This window comes from Puma concolor, chromosome B1, assembly GCF_028749965.1.
Source record: "Puma concolor isolate L17-30 chromosome B1, mPumCon1.1.hap2, whole genome shotgun sequence".
In the NCBI taxonomy this organism is placed as follows: domain Eukaryota; kingdom Metazoa; phylum Chordata; class Mammalia; order Carnivora; family Felidae; genus Puma; species Puma concolor.
Genome location: NC_141670.1, coordinates 124,302,084 through 124,319,515, shown reverse-complemented (window position 1 = coordinate 124,319,515; position 17,432 = coordinate 124,302,084). Strand labels below are relative to the sequence as shown.

The window sequence follows — 17,432 nt, the reverse complement described above, 5'->3', positions numbered from 1 at the left end:
TGTTGATAACAGGAGGTTATGTATGTGTGGGGGCAGGGGGTACATGGGAAATCTCTGTACCTTCCCCTTAATTTTTCTAGGAACCTAAAACTGCTTTAAAGATTGTCTTAATAAAAAAATTTCTCTGTATTGGATAATGGGCAGCTCAATGTCAAAATAGATAGGTTTTATTACCTTGATGGACCACAGAACTCATTTTAAGACTCTATTATTAGTGTGCATACAAGTAGAAGAGAAATAACCTACTGTTTATTCTTCATTGAAGAATTCTAGCCTTGTGCTCGGGTGTTTATGAATGAATGAAATCTAAATAGTGTTTCTGTTTAGATTATTTTTCCCTGAGCTGAGTGCAAATATATTAGAAGAAATACTAAAATATTTATAGTTGTCATTATTTATGAAGTTTATTGGTCAACTGGGTAATGAAAATCTCATTGTAACTCACATTGACGCTCCCTTTTAGAACAGAGCCTTATTAAAGATATGGTTATGGAAGCTACTTCATGCCCATGGGAGCTGTGTGACCTTGGAAAAGTCATTTAACATCTCTGAACCTTAGTGTCTTCACTACTAAAACGGAGACAATTCCTGATTATCCTAAAGACAAGGAAGCTGGGTAGTTTTTTTTTTATTTTGTTTTTTCATTGTTGAAAATATTTGTTTTGATAAAGTCTATCATAAATAAGTCAGTAGAGGTTCCATTCTGTCACAGATGCTGCTGCAAAGATCCCTGTGCCATCCAAGCCGTGAACATCTGATTGATGGAGCATACACTTTCCATGTTGCTCCTATTCATTGTTTTCAAATCCAGATGATCAAATAGTCCTTTATCCCCAAAGTAGGCTCAAAACAATTGGTTCGGGCATTTCAGGATCTGTATTCCTCTTAAAGTCCAAGTAAATCACAAGAGGGAGGAAGCCCAGCAGATGGTGAACTCGGTGCCCTCGAAGATGCCATTGAAGAGCTATTGCAGTGTCTTTTTGGCCTCTTTGCTCAGCTTCACTCTTGAAATGGCCGGGATGGTGCAGGACGGCAATAGATGGTTTTTGATACCCTTCTGGTGGGATCTGTGCTATGAACGTCCCAACTCCTTAACATGTGATATGGTCCCATCCCACCGTCCAACCTATTCTGTCATGCGCCCTTTTCTGCATGTCCATGGACTCCAGTCAGACTACAGCTGTGTTCACTGACCACCAACCACGCCCATTTTCACTCCAGGCCCCTCCCACTGGAATCCCCTTCTGTCCACAGCCAGTCACCTCTCCAAGAATACTATGTCTTTTCGGGGCAGAGTGTGGGCCTTGCCCCACAGCCAGCACACAGCCTGGTATATAACACAAGCTCAACGAATATTTTTTGAGTCAAACAAAGTTGACAAAAAGAGAAATGTAGTGAATGGAGGAGAGGATGGCAATACCACCAGCTGATGCCAAAATGTGCTGCTTTTCCACCTGGGGACACCAGCCCCTTCCACACACAAGGGCATATTGCGTTAAATGTGTCACCTTATCACTTTCTTCTCCTTTTCAGAGCTACCCTTTCATGCTTTCTCCTAAACCAAAAGCTTAGGAGAAGTCAGGTGCACAAGTCCCCTACCCCTGTCTACCCCAGAGCCCCTTTGGAAACAGTCTTACTTGAGAAAAAAAGATAATTATGTGCAATATATGAGGGAAATGACAGAGAAGGGTAATTATTAGTGTGGGACAGAATTTAGTTTAAGAAAAGCTAGAGTAATATTACATCTTTTTGGATAGTTATTAAACCACAGAAGTATCTTGAAACCCTGACTATTCAGAACAAAGTGTCTAAGGAAATTCTTAAGACTGAGTTTGAGGAGGGGTGCCTGGGTGGCTCAGTGAGTTAAGTATCTGACTCTTGATTTCGGCTCAGGTCATGATCTCACATTTGTGAGTTCATGCCCTGGATCAGTCTCCACGCTGACAGCATGGAGCCTGCTTGGGATTTTCTCTCTCCCTCCCTCTCTCTGCCCCTTCCCCACCTGCACTCTCTCTCTCTCTCTTTCTCTCTCTCTCTCTCTCTCTCTCAAAGTAAATAAATAAGCTTAAAAAAAAAAGAAGAAGAAGTTTGCAGAAATACCTGTGGAAGCAGAGCTGCCCCAAGAGTTCAGGCACGGGCCACCAAACCTGGGGGTCTAGAATGTGTGTCTAATCCCAAGTATGCGTTAACTCAATAGTCGCTATGTGGTGGACACCATCATAGGCTGCTAGCTACTACATATGGAACCCATCATGGCGCTAAGGAAACAGTACCATCCCATCTCATCCTTCCTGCAACCCCAGTGAGGTAGGTATCACTATCTACACTTTACAAGTCACCAAATTGAACATCATGGAAGGTAGCTCAGTTGTATAATGCCCCACAAAATTCAGTGGCAGAGCAGGATTTGAACACTGTCTTTTCAGATTCCAAACTCATGTACTTTACTTCACAAGGAAGACTTTGCAGTATAACTGAAGAAATTGTTCTCAAGAAATAGTCACAGGTCAGGATAATATATGACAAAGTGCTAATTTTAAGCCCTGATAAGAGTTGTTGATTTCTGGTCTCTAAGGCAGTGGTTATGATTAAGTCACTCACATCTGAAAACAAATTAATGATGAGTAAATAGTTAAGTGTGCACTTTCAGCCAAATCCTATGCAAGTTGCCTTTAGATACATCAAGCAAACTTTTCTTACAGTTATCTGTGAAATAGGTATTATTATTAATACCTTCAATTTACAGAAAAGGAAAATGACGTTCAGATTTTTTTTTTTTAATAATTTATTGTCTAGGGCTCCTGAGTGGCTCAGTCGGTTAAGTGTCTGACATCAGCTCAAGTCATGATCTCACCATTCATGAGTTTGGCCCCACACTGGGCTGGCTGCTGTCAGTGTGGAGGTCACTTTGGATCCTCTGTCTCCTCTCTCTCTGCCCCTCCCCCACTTGCTCTCTCTCTCTCTCTCTCTCTCTCAAAAATAATAACATTTTTGTAAAAACTTTAAAAAAACTTTTTAAAAATAATTTACTGTCAAGGGGCATCTGGGTGGCTCAGTAGGTTAAGCGTCTGATTTTGGCTCAGGTCGTGATTTCATGGTTGGTGAGTTCAAGCCCCACATCAGGCTCTGTGCTGACAGCTCAGAGCCTGGAGCCTGCTTCAGATTCTGTATCTCCCTCTGTCCTTTGCCCCTCCGCCACTCATTCTCTCTCTCTCTCTCAAAAATAAATAAACATTAATAACTTACTGTCAAGTTAGCTAACATAGAGTGTATATGGTGTAGTCTTGGCTTCAGGAGTAGATTCCCATGATTCATCACTTACATACAACACAAGTGCTCATCCCAACAAGTGCCCTCCTCAATACCCATCACTCATTTTCTCCATCCTCCCCAGCCTCCCACTCCCATCAACCCTCAGTTAGTTCTCTGTATTTAAGAGTCTCATTAATAATTTATTTGGGGGGCGCCTGGGTGGCGCAGTCGGTTAAGCGTCCGACTTCAGCCAGGTAACGATCTCGCGGTCTGGGAGTTCGAGCCCCACGTCAGGCTCTGGGCTGATGGCTCAGAGCCTGGAGCCTGTTTCCAATTCTGTGTCTCCCTCTCTCTCTGCCCCTCCCCCGTTCATGCTCTGTCTCTCTCTGTCCCAAAAATAAATAAACGTTGAAAAAAAAATTAAAAAAAAATTTATTTGGGGCCATGTTGCCATGTTTTTCAAAATGTGGTTTGAAATGTGGCTAGAACTTTTGTGATAGGCTTTACCCACCAGGTTGCTACAATACTAGGATGTTAGTTGGAGCCATCGTATCCATCATTGCTCCTGTTGGGTGACAATGTACCAGAGAATGAAGCCAATATGGTGAAAAGCCTGGTGGACAGAGACAGAGAGACTGGCTCCTGGTGATGTGTTTGAGCCTCTGAATGCAGCTGTGCCTGAAGCTATGCCTGCTTTTGCATTTGTCCTGATTTGCTCAATTTGGTATGAACTAGGTTTCTGCCACTTTCAAGTGAAACCGTAACTAATGTAGCTATCACATATCAGGGGCCTACTCCGTAACAGGCCTTTCACATCTGTTAGAATACAAAGCTTTTGGGGCACCTGGGTGGCTCAGTTGGTTAAGCATCCAACTCTTTTTTTTTTAATTTTTTTAATGTTTATTTTTTTTTGAGACAGAGAGAGACACAGCATGATCAGGGAAGGGGCAGAGAGAGAGAGGGAGACACAGAATGTGAAGCAGGCTCCAGGCTCTGAGCTGTCAGCACAGAGCCCGACGCGGGGCTTGAACTCACGAACCGTGAGATCATGACCTGAGCCGAAGTTGGACGCCCAACCGACTAAGCCACCCAGGCGCCCCCCAACTCTTGATTTCAGTTCAGGTCATGATCTCATGGTTCGTGGGATTGAGTGCTGGAAGCCGAGCTACCCGGCCTGTGTGGCAAAGCCCGGGCTGTGGACGGATTGGTGACTGCAAGGCGGCCCGCCGACAGTGAAGCTTCTTGTACTTCCGCTTTTAGGTAATTCGGCCTTAAAACTACCTGGGTTATTGTCTGTTGGGGAATTGCCCTCGGCAGGCCCCTGAAAAGAACCATTAGGGAAGAAAATAAGGTTCCGCAAGAAATTGTGCGGCCTTACGTTTGGCCCTTGCCATCCCCATGGAGACTCCTCTACTTACAGGAAGGATAGCCTCATGCATTTGCCAGCAAAGGCGGCCAATGAAGGAGAGACATATGGATCCGAAAGCCCCACTCCGGTAACTAAGGAGTGTATCTATGGACACAGGTCACTCTGACCCCTAGGCCCACCTGGCCCCCAGGAGGCATTCCAGATGATGATTGAACCTAGTCGGTTAAAGCTACAGAATGGTTCATTGGTTCCTAGGTGCACTGTCTCTCTGAGAATGTATAAGGCATGGGTTTCTAAGGCCCTCTTGGCCCCCTTCTTGGCACCTCGGACCCAGGCAAACCCTTTTGTTCTTTAAAACCACGAATGGTTCAGGGAAACAACTAAGAGGTCGTGTCCCTGTAACTGTTCCACTTGAGATGTTGAGAGATAAATGGCCTTTCGTGAAAACAGCAAAGCAAATACTTTATAAATTATAGATAAACATAGATACATAATAAAAACAATAAAAGAAATTAATCAAGAAGCAAAGGGCAGGAGGGAACGTTATGACCAAACAATCAAGTTATTCCTTATTGGGTGATTATACAAAGGAACAATTTTAGAATTGGGTAATGTTAGAAAAACATAGATGACGTATGTTACAAGGAAATCACTAGCGAATATAATGCCACGTTTACTGCAATAAATCGGCCAGTTCAACACACTGCTGTTGTCTGTGTCCATTTTTATTTTTGTTTTGTTTTATTTTCACTTTTTCGCCGACGCCGTTCATCCTTCGGGAACCCCTGGACCTGCTGGAGCTGGACTCCCGCAATCGAGCCCTGCGTTGGGCTGTGCCCTGACAGTGTGGCGCCTGCTTGGGATTCTCTCTCTCTCTCTCTCTCTCTCTCTCTCTCTCTCTACCCCTCCCCCACTCTCTTGTGTTCTCTGTCTCAAAATAAATAAACATTAAAAAAAAAAAAAGAATGTGGGGCACCTGGGTGGCTCAGTCAGTTAAGCGTCCAACTTTGCCTCAGGTCATGATCTCATGGTTCATGAGTTCCAGCCATACGTCAGGATCTGTGCTGACAGCTCAGAGCCTGGAGCCTGCTTCAGATTCTGTGTCTCCCTCTCTCTCTGCACGCCCCCCTCAAAAAAAATAATAAACATTAAAAAAATAAAGAATACAAACCTCATGATGCCAAGGAACCACTTCATTTTTATCCTTAACACTTACAACCATCCACCATACTACGTATTTTACCGATTTAACTGGTTTGGGTGTATCCCTATCCCCCATAGAAGGCAAGCCCCTTCTGAATGTCTCTGAAGGAGATGGAAGAGTTCTGGGCAGAGGAGACATCTGACCTGACCTGCTGCTTTGACAAGGTTACTTGGTGACGAGAAGAAAACGAAGGGGAGAGTGAAGAGAGGCAGAAGGGAAAGCAATTTGAAGGCTCTGGAAATATCTAGGCAGCAAAGTTGGCAGCTTGGACCAGGGTAGTAGTAATGGTGATGGGGGAAAGTGGCCTGATTCCGGATGTATCTAGAGGTGGAATCATCAAGATTTGGAGAGAAATTAGATATGGAGATAAGAAAAAGGGAGGATTTAACGTAATTGTGCAGGCATCTCTGTCTCCTCTGTAAATTGATTTAAGGGTAATCACATCTTCTTTGCCAGTCACTGATTTAGGAATAGGCATATGAATGAGAAATGACAAGACATCTACTGGGAGCTTCTCCATAAAAGAACAACAGGAGAGAGTCACGCTCTTTTTCCTGTGGATGTAGTTGCTCCTGGATGTGATACCTGGAGCATCTGCACATCTTGATACCAGCCTGAAGATGAAGCTTGGAAATTGACAGAGCTGAGAGATGGAAAAAACCAGCATCCTCGGTGACATCAGTGAGCCACTCAGTCAACCAAGCCTAGTGTTGGACTTCCTCACTATGAGGTATTATATTGCTATATTATTTAAGACAGCTTGAGGCAAGATTTCTGTTGCTTACAATCTAAAGAATCCTGATCCAGGACCCTCTTTTGTAGGTTTTACAGCTTATCCTTTTTAGAATGAGTTACCAAAGAATTTAGAAATGTTTCCAGTGCATCCAAAACAATATATCCTACATTATAACACTCTTGGCTGAAGGAAAAAGAGCTGGTGGGAGGAAAAAGGCTGGAAAGGAAACCAATTCCACAGTTATAGTAGGAAACAAATTATATGTACATTGATTTATGACATGAAAGGAAACAAATCAGTTGAGGGATTGTGAGTGCAAAGCTATGGTGCCCTAGAGCAGCATTTTTCCAACTGCACTTTGTGAACTGCTGGTGGGTCACATAAACAATTTAGTGAGTCTAGACTAGCATTTTAAAAAGTGGAGTAGAACAAGTAGGATAGATAGAGGAATAGAATAGAATAGAATAGAATAGAATAGAATAGAATAGAATAGAATAGAATAGAAGAGAAGAGAAGAGAAGAGAATAGATCAGAGCACGTAATAAGATTCATTATCTTGTGGAAATTTTGTTTCAGTTATATATTTGTATATGTGTCTACTGAGTCATCACATAAAATGTTTGCCTTATTGTGGGTCATGGCCAAAAAGATTTGAGAATACTGTCTGAGAATAAATTGAGACACTGACCAGCCCTCTACACACAAAACTCTAAACCACTAGTACAGACTGGTCAATTTGCTCTAATTACACAAATACATCTAACACCTTTTCTTATGAAAAAATATTTTCTCTCTCTTTTTTTTTTTTTATCATTTGATAGAAAGAAGGCAGGGGACAGGGCAGAAGAAGAGGGAGAGAGAGAATCTTAACTAGGCTCCATGCTCAGTGTGGAGCCCGACACAGGGCTCAATCCCTCGACACTGGGATGGTGACCTGAGCCAAAACCAAGAATCGGAAGCTCAACCGACTGAGCCACCCCCAGACACCCCATCTAATGAAAAGTATTCTCATCATGTGACTATAACAAAATGTTCCTTCTCAAATAAATATGGTGCCCCAGTTGCATGGAATCAGTAGCATATCCAGGTTACCCAGCTGAGCCCCTGTGAGATCCCTGGATCTCAGACTGACCTGCTCTGTGGAGCTTGCTCTTGTGTTCTCTCCCCAGGGACTCTCTAAACATTTTTGGTTTCTGCCTGATTCTTGCTCCTTATGCCGACACTGGCGGAGGAGGCAAAAGAGATTTATTTCCATGGCATTGTTGTCAAAGGTACCCTCAAATTGGTGTAGATTCATATTAAAGCTGATTTTTTTTAATTCCAAAGAGATTGAAAGTTGCTCCCCAAATTTCAATTTCCATTGCAATTAGAGGTTAATTAGGAGCCTCATCATGGCACATATATTCCTGTCAAGGGGCTCCACTTCTTCCAAGAAATCTTATATATCATTCCAGTTCATGATATGAAATATTTGATAAGGTAAAGGGTCTGTGCTCTGTGCTGATGGACAAACACGCTGGCCTCCTGTCCTTCAGGAGACAATCCCAGGAGGAATTCTGTATGCTCCTCAGAGGTCCTTAAATCTCAGAAATTTCTGCCTGAAGCTAGACCTTGATAATACACGCTTCCATCCACTTTTTCTCCTTCCCTGGCCCACTCTCTCTTTTCCCTTCCTCCTGCTCTTTGGGATAACTTCCCAAATAGAACACTGCACCCAAATCCTTGGTAGGACTCTGCTTATAGGGGAACTAAAAGAAAATCTAAACTAAGCAGAATCTACGCGACTTAAGGGCAAACACATCTAAAGAAGTTATTTCACAAACCCAAACAAAGCCTTCAATAATATGATATATTTATATAGAAATGTTTTTATAAGAATAGGGAGGGATTAAGTAATAGGGAGTAGTCCTTGAGAGTCATGCTCAGAAGAACAAAAGAAATTAAGGTGGAAACTTAGAAATCTGTGGCAAGAATCAGCAATCTTACAGAAAAGAGGCTGGTGGTCTCCGGACCCATTTCTTATCCACCTGGGAATTATAAGTCCATAAGAAGATGGATGGACAGCGGTTGAGAACAGTGGAAATGTACACATGGACAGCCTCACACCCAACCTCCTTTCCAGAAGGATCGCAGCACGTGCTAGCTAGCCTTTTACACTAGATCTGATCTCTAGGCAAAACAAGGGAACTGAGAATGTGAAAGTCTATTCTGGGAAACAATCTTTCACAAATCTTCACAAATTATAAGAAATTCGAAAGGCAATTGAATTAATAAAACTCTAAAGTACAAAAATATATTTGAGGGTCAAAATGCAGCATCATTTTCCAAATACTCGCAGAAATGCAATCTGCTCTACCAAGCCAATGCTTTAAAAAGTTCCTTAGGTAAGGGGCACTTGGTTGCCTCAGACAGTTGGGAGTCCAACTTCAGCCTGGATCATGATCTTGCAGTTCATGAGTTCGAGCCCCATGTTGGGCTCTGTGCTGACAGCTCAGAGCCTGGAGCCTGCTTCTGGATTCTGTGTCTCCCTCTCTCTCTGCCCCTCCCCTGCACTCCCACATCCTTGCTCTCTCTGTCTCTCTCAAAAATAAATAAACATCAAAAAAATTATATTAAAAAAGTTCTTTAGGTAAATTGGCTTGGTAAAAAGTTAAAAACAGCTTATAATGTGTGTTGTTGATTATTTTTCATTAATGAATGCTTGAAATAGTATATTGTTGTGAACATTTTAAATATCCTCCTGTGCTTCCCTTTATGTTATTTGTAAAGCAAAAGATATTTTTTAAGTGCCAAATCCTTGTTCAACCTTCTTCTAGAATATCACAAATGATGTTTTTAGTGATGTCTGGATTAATGGTATTCTCCTGCCCTGACAGGCACTGACGGTAAGACATACAAAGGCTGAGAACCTACAATTTTTTCTATATTTAACATTGGTCAGACCCTTATTAGTGTCAAACCAAGTTTTGGTTTCTAAATTTTGAGAGATCCATAGAGGAGTTGGAAAAGGTGCAAAGAGAAGCAACAGAAACCATTAAAACAATGGAAAAGAAAACCCGTGAGAAAAAATTAAAAACATTGAACTGGCTTCGCCTTGAAAATTACCAGCAAGGACTGATTTAATAACTTTCCTCAAGAACAGGACCATTTATTTGGAGGACGGTGCTAGCTGGCTTTTCTCCATCTCTATAGAGATGAAAACCAGACAAAATTGGATTAGAATGCAACAAGAGGGTTTCTCTGACCTAAGGCAGAACTCAGCTGCAAAGGTGATTAAGCTCTGTCATTATCATCACTGGAGCGTTTTGAAAATATGTTCAACAACCATTAGCTATGGGTAGTTTAGGCAACCCACTGGAGAAGGAAAAGCCTTTCAACTCTGTGTTTCCATGTATTTGAGCTCTCAGAAGCCAGGTTAAAAGGGTTAGTCAGAGCAGAGGGGAGACCGGATTTCCCACACTTGGGAACAGGATCATCAGAGCATATCATATTTCATTCTGAAACTAGAAAGATTTAACACTGAATGAATGATATCAGCCATATGCTGAAGTAACGCAACTCTAAGAGAGGATTTGAAAATATTACTAATGAAACTAGCATTTCCCAAGTTTCACAAAGGGATTAATGGAAACCATGTTGCAACAGATCTAAGAGAAACTGTGATTTAATAATATTCATTTCACATCTATTGAATACCTGCTATGTTTCCAGCAGCGTGTCAGGCACTGGAGATTGCAAGTCAAATACGACATGGTCACTGCCCCCTGGGAGTTTACAATCTGGTGAAGAGAGAGATATGGTAGAGGCTAATCCTGTATTAGGGAGCAGTGCAGCATGCTGTGGGAGCACCTGAGTGAGACCCCTACTCCAGGAGTGTTCTGGGAAGGTTTCCTGAGAAAGGGCCCTGAGGATGAACTTTGGAAATAGACTAGGTATAAAACTGGCACAGGGGGAATTTCTCACAGAGAAGCAAATGGATGTTAAAGGAGAAATAATAATAGAAGAATACCAAGAATGAGTATGTGCCAGGCACTGTATCAAGTGCTTCATCAGCATGATTCTATTTGATCATCTTGACCTCCCCCATTTATTCATTTACATACATTTGAGTACCTCTTATGTTCCAGGAACTGTGGATACAAGGGTGAGGCGAAGAAACACAGATTCTGCCCTCCTAAAGCCTAGCCCAGTGCAGGATGCTATATAATAATCAATCATAGGAGGTATGATGGATGGAAAATAGAGAAAGTTGTTAATTACAATATTTGTAATTTCCTTCATTCTTTCAACCATCAAAGAGAATTCCTTTTTTGTCTTCTAATCTTCTCCCAACTCACTCCCTCTCCTGCCCCATGCCAACAAGAATCCTTTCTCCGTCAGCTGAGTTCCTGAGCTGTCGTAATGCCAGATGTAGTTAATGGGGAAAGAGAGACTAGATTTTAGAATTAAGGACAAGCAACTTGTGGAGAAAGGAAGGAAGGAAGGAAGGAAGGAAGGAAGGAAGGAAGGAAGGAAGGAAGGAAAAGAAAGAAAGAGGGGCACCCGGGGGGCTCAGTCGGTTGAGTGTCTGCCTTTGGCCCAGGTCATGATCCTGTGCTTTGTGGGTTTGAGTCCTGCCTCAGGCTCTGTGCTGACAGGCTCAGAGCCTGGAGTCTGTTCTGTGTGTTTCTCTCTCTCTACCCCTTCCCCACTCTGTCTTTCTCTCTATCTCCCTAAAATAAATAAACATTAAAAAAATTATTTTAAGAAAGAAAGAAAGAAAGAAAGAAAGAAAGAAAGAAAGAAAAGAAGTAGATAGAAATAATTTAGTCAAAAATGTTTACACTATTGCTTTTTTTGGTCTTATTTCTTTTTTGTCTGTTTGTTTGTTTTTGCTCTTTTTTAAAAAACATAACTTATTGTCAAGTTAGCTAACATATAGCGCATACAGTGTGCTCTTGGTTTCTGAGGTAGATTCCCGTGATTCATCACTTACATACAACACCCAGTGCTTATGCCAACAAGTGCCCTCTTCAATGCCCATCACCCATTTTTCCCTCTTCCCCACCCCCCTCAAACCCTCAGTTTGTTTTCTGTATTTAAGAGTCTCTCATTATTTGCCTCCCTCTGTGTTTGAAACCATTTTTACCCCTTCCCTTCCTCCATGGTCTTCTGTGAAGTTTCTCAAGTTCCACATATGAGTGAAAAGAGATATCTGTCTTTCTCTGACTGACTTACTTCACTTAGCATAATACCCTCCAGTTCTATCCATGTTGCTGCAAATGGCAGGATTTCATTCTTTCTCATTGTCATGTAGTATTCCATTGTATATATAAACCACATCTTCTGTATCCATTCATCAGTGATGGACATGTGGGGTCTTTCCATAATTTGGCTATTGTTGCTAGAGCTGTTATAAACATTGGGGTACATGTGCCCTATAAATCAGCACTTCTGTAAACCATCAAAACCCTAGAGGAGAAAACAAGCAACAACCTCTTTGACCTCAGCCACAGCAATTTCTTCCTCAACACGTCTCCGAAGGCAAGGGAAATAAAAGCAGAAATGAACTACTGGGACCTCATCAAGATAAAAAGCTTCTGGACTTCAAAGGAAACAATCAACACAACTAAAAGGTAACCGGCGGAATGGGAGAAGATTATTTGCAAATTACAAATAATCCAGTGAAGAAATGGGCAGAAGACATGAATATACACATTTCCAAAGAAGACATCCAGATGGCCAACTGACACAGGAAAAGATGCTCAACATCACTCATCATCAGGGAAATACAAATCAAAACCACACTGAGATACCGCCTAAAATTAACAACTCAGGAAACAACAGATGTTGGTGAGGATGTGGAGAAACAGGAACCCTCTTGCACTGTTGGTGGGAATGCAAACTGGTACAGCCGCTCTGGAAAACTGTGGAGTTCCTCAAAAAATTAAAAATAGAACTACCTTATGACCCAGCAATAATAGCACTACGAGGAATTTATCTAAACTATTGCTTTTTATATCTTTTATTGGTCACGTTATTATGTTTCAGAAACAGTTCAATGCAGCTTGCTAGCATTATCGCTTACAGTTCCCCCCCCCCCCCCGAACACTGGGAGAGGTACTGACTTTCTCCCTACTTAACAAACGTGGAAACTGAGGCATAAAGAAGTTAAGGTAACTTTCACTAGGTTACAGAGTTCATAAGTGGTGCAGCCAGAACTCAACACCAGTGCTGTGACCCCAGGGTGCACACCAGCAGCTGGAGGGAAGGTTCTTGGTGGAGGAAGCAGTATGAAAAAGGAAAGATATGGGTAGGTGGGGGATGCTCAGAAAACTACTGTTTTTCCAATTTGGCTGAGGCAGAGGGAACATGTTAGGAATAAAAGACACAGAAGTGAGAATTTTGGGGTGGGCATTGTATAAGATGCCCAGCTGAGGAATTTCTACTGAATTCCAAGGACCATAGAGAACTTCTGAAGGTTTTCAAACAGGCATATAAGATTTGGGTTGTATTTGGGGAAAAGTAATCTGGCAGTCACGTAGTGTGAATTATCGTAGGAAAGACTGACCGAGAAACTGAGAAACTTTGCTGGAAACTTTTTTAAGTAGACTCTCATACTGGCAAGCAAATATATATATTGAGCATCTGATAAAACATGCTGGTCTATTTGGCAGTCATGCTTCCTAGGGTAAATTAATACAATCTATGGTTCGTAAATCAGTCCATCCATCTATCCATCAATAGGCTTGTTTATTACTTTAAAGTGCATTTCCTTTTAGATGGCTCTAAGAACAGTTACAAACACATGCAAATACAGCAGTCACATAAGTCAGAATGAAAAATCAAAAACTATATAGGGGAAATGGAAAGGTAATTGTCTAGAATAAGGATCTAGAATAAGATGGTAAATTCAACTGGTCATTACATTAGTTCTAGCTTGCTAAAAGCCCAGGCATAAAGGGAATCTAGAAAGAGACCTGTGTAGTACTTAATGCCTAATAAAAGGAAATTTATTAGTTTTTAGGTAAGACTAGACTTTTCTTCCTGGGGTCCCATAGAAAATTAGCATATACTCCCTAATGAAGTCCAGTTTTTAGACCATGAAAAATCAAACTTCATATAGTCATTTCTAGTGACTCATTGGCATGAGTGGTCCCCCAGAGCCTCGTAATTCCCCTGAACTGGTAGAGAAGATTTTCTGAACTTACAAAATCACAGGCTTGAAAGGAAGTATGTCGTAAGTTTGTCATACATATAGATGCCAAGGCTAGAGCAGCAATGGGAAGGCTATGTTCTGTCACAGAGCAAGAAATCCAGTAGGTGTCCTCACCACAGAAATGGGCTGGCTAACTTTCTATTAGAGAAGTAGGTTATTTCAACTGAATTTTTAAATATGAGCTATTTTAATACATAGAAAAGTACAGAGAATAATAATGAATATCTTTATTTCCACTACCAATATTCAGTAAGTGTTTCCATATTTTCATATTTGAATCCCTTTTTTTTTTAAGAAATAAAGCTTTGAAGAGCATTGAAGTCTCTTTTTCACTCTATCTGATCCCAATTGGCTCCTTATTTCACTAGAGTCAACCAGCATCATGAGTTGGTGTATCCTTTCCACCTGTGTCTTTCTAGTCTTACTCCAGAGATATGTATACATGAACAATATATGATATTGATTGGAATCAAATTGTAGGAATTATTCTGCAACATTATTATCCATTATTGCGTGTTTGAGATTAGTCATCAACATCTAACCGTAGATGTAGTCCATTTAGCATTCTGTTCTGGAAAACAAAAAACCTGATATGTAATATATGTGAACCTGATACCCAATTGTATATATGAATTGTTTGCAATGTTTCATTATTATACATAACACTACACTGAACACCTTTATACATGTCTCCTTGTGTACTTATGCAAGTTTCTCTTGGGAATATTCTTAGAAACGGAACTGTTGAATCATGAGGTAGGAATATCTTAAACTTTAATATATATGGTCAAATTACTCTTTGAACTGGTTTATACCACAACCAGCAAACTATCAGAACTCCTATTGTGTCCTAACATGTGTTATTAGCATGCTTATTTTTTTTAATATTAAAGATGGGTGAAATGGTGGCTCATTGTTTTGATTTACAGGATTATTGGTAAGTAATCTTATCTTTTCAGATGTTTATTGGTCACTCAGGTGTGCTCTTTTGTGAATTGCCTTAACAAACCTTTTGCCCATTTTTAAAACAGCTCATTTTTCCCTCCTGTTTGGCAGGGGTGCCTTCTTATATACAATGGTCTTTTTATAATTTGCATCTGGATTATATAAATTTTAAATATGTTCCCCTGTCTGTGACTTGTTTCCAAAACTATTGGTGGTATCTTTGGTCAATGGAAGTTTTATTTTTTTTATTATTATTATTATTTTTTAATTTTAATGTTTATTTATTTTTGAGACAGAGACAGAGCATGAATGGGCGAGGGGCAGAGAGAGAGGGAGACACAGAATCGGAAGCAGGCTCCAGGCTCCGAGCCATCAGCCCAGAGCCCAACGCGGGGCTCGAACTCACGGACCGCGAGATCGTGACCTGAGCTGAAGTCGGACGCTCAACCGACTGAGCCACCCAGGCGCTCCGGTCAATGGGAGTTTTAAATGATACCACCCAGAAATCTAAGATAAAACTCACCAAAATGATGTATATTTCCCACTTTTTTGTTAGATAAATACAATCCTCCTTTTGCTAGTTTCATTACTTTTGAAAGAATAACTAAAGTTTGGGATGACCCCTTAGGATAGCTGAGGCAAAAGAAATAAACGTGCCATCAGGAATATCATATACACAGCAGCGTACGGGAGGAGTCTATTAGGCTAGAGCTTATGGGGATTTTTTTAATTGTTTTAAGAGTTTACTAGTGTGTGTGTGTGTGTGTGTGTGTGTGTGTGTGTGTGTGTGAAAGAGAGAGAGAGAGAGAGAGAGAGCGAGAGAGAGAGAATCCCAAGCAGGCTCTGTGTTGTCAGGGCACAGCCCGACACTGGGCTCAATCCCACCAACTGTGAGATCATGATCTGAGCTGAAACCAAAAGTCAGATGCTTAAGTGACTGAGCCACCCAGGCACCCCAGAAGTATATGGGGGTTTAAAGTCTTTTTTTCGTCATCATGAAAAGGAATTGCTGAAAAATACATTCTCAGATTTGAAACTCTTCAAATTATATTGTGCTCTGGAGAACACAGGAAAAAATAGTTTCTTTGAAAGCTTATAAACCAGATTAGGAGGATATAAATTTCATTTTTCCAGTGAGTTTGCATTTACCTTTCCTCAATAACAGGATGTGTCATAGAGCTAAAGTGTGTTTGCATCTCCTTGTGACAGAACCCTGACTCTGCTTAACTTCCCTTGATGAATATCCCTGAATTCGCTCCTCTAAGACACTGTCCATCTCTTTTCAACAATACCCAGTTAGATATCTTGATAGAAGAATAAATGATCTAAATAATAAAAATTACAAAACCCTCAGAAATAAATTTAGCAAGAAATATCCAGATGCAGTCTATTGAAGAACATAAAAGATTTTAATTACTGTAGGGAAATGCTGTGGTCCTACATTAGGACAGTTAATTATTGAAAGAATGTTGGGGTGCTTGGGTGGTTCAGTTGGTTAAGCATCCAACTTTAACTCAGGTCATGATCTCCTGGTCCGTGGATTCAAGCCCAATGTCAGGCTCTGTTCTGACTGCTGGGAGCCTGGAGCCTGTTTCATATTCTGTGTCTCCTTCTCTCTCTTCTCCTCCCCTGCTCGAAATCTGTCTCTGTCTCTGTCTCTGTCTCTCCCCCACCTCAAAAATAAGTATTTTAAAAAATAAAAAAAAAGGATATCAAGTGTCCCCAAATTTATCTATATGCTTAACAGTACTACACCAATAAAATGAAGCAGTAAGAATAGCCTCAAAAATTCCAAAAACAAAAGTAGTAAATTATAACTGCCTTGCTAGATCTTTAAATGTCCAAAACTGGTGCCAAAATGCAAAGTCCAAAAGCATGTAAAAGAATTTACCAAATAATGCATGGACTTTTGAAATCAGCTTGAAAGGGATGGGCAATTCAATATATGATATGAATAACCATTCAACCAATATAAAGTTAGATCACTACTTTGCATCATATGCTGGAATAAACTCCAAATGGATTAAAGGGTTAAAAAAAATAATGCCATAACATTATCAAAAGAAGATAGAGCTGTTTATTTATATATCTTTGGGAGTGCAAATGGCCTAAGAAAAGCAGAGAACATCCTAGAAAAAAATCAATAGAAATGAATACAAAGTTTCTTCATGGTCATGATGATGATGATGATGATGGTGATGATGTTAAAATTGGAGGAAAAATTACCATCTTATCTTTAATATGCAAATAAGTCTTCTGTCTAAATGCCTACTACGGGTTGACAGAGTTGTAATGTAGGAAGGGAAAAACATTCACTTTTTACTTTGTGCATTTTAAAATTTTTTTTTCAACGTTTATTTATTTTTGGGACAGAGAGAGACAGAGCATGAACGGGCGAGGGGCAGAGAGAGAGGGAGACACAGAATCGGAAACAGGCTCCAGGCTCTGAGCCATCAGCCCAGAGCCCGACGCGGGGCTCGAACTCACGGACCGCGAGATCGTGACCTGGCTGAAGTCGGACGCTCAACCGACTGCGCCACCCAGGCGCCCCTACTTTGTGCATTTTAAATGGTTATTTATTTATTTTTGAGAGAGAGAGAGAGAGCACAAGCAGGGGATGGGCAGAGAGACACGGAATGTGAAGCAGGCTCTAGGCTCTGAGCTGTCAGCGCACAGTCCAAGGCAATACTTGAACCCACGAACCGTGAGATCATGATCTGAGGCAAAG

General features: G+C 41.0%; 1 pseudogene; it reads right to left on the bottom strand.

Annotated features, from left to right (window-relative positions):
* Window positions 1-827: 827 nt before the first annotated feature.
* On the bottom strand, window positions 828-1,489 carry LOC147581867 (mitochondrial import receptor subunit TOM7 homolog pseudogene; annotated as a pseudogene).
* Window positions 1,490-17,432: the final 15,943 nt, after the last annotated feature.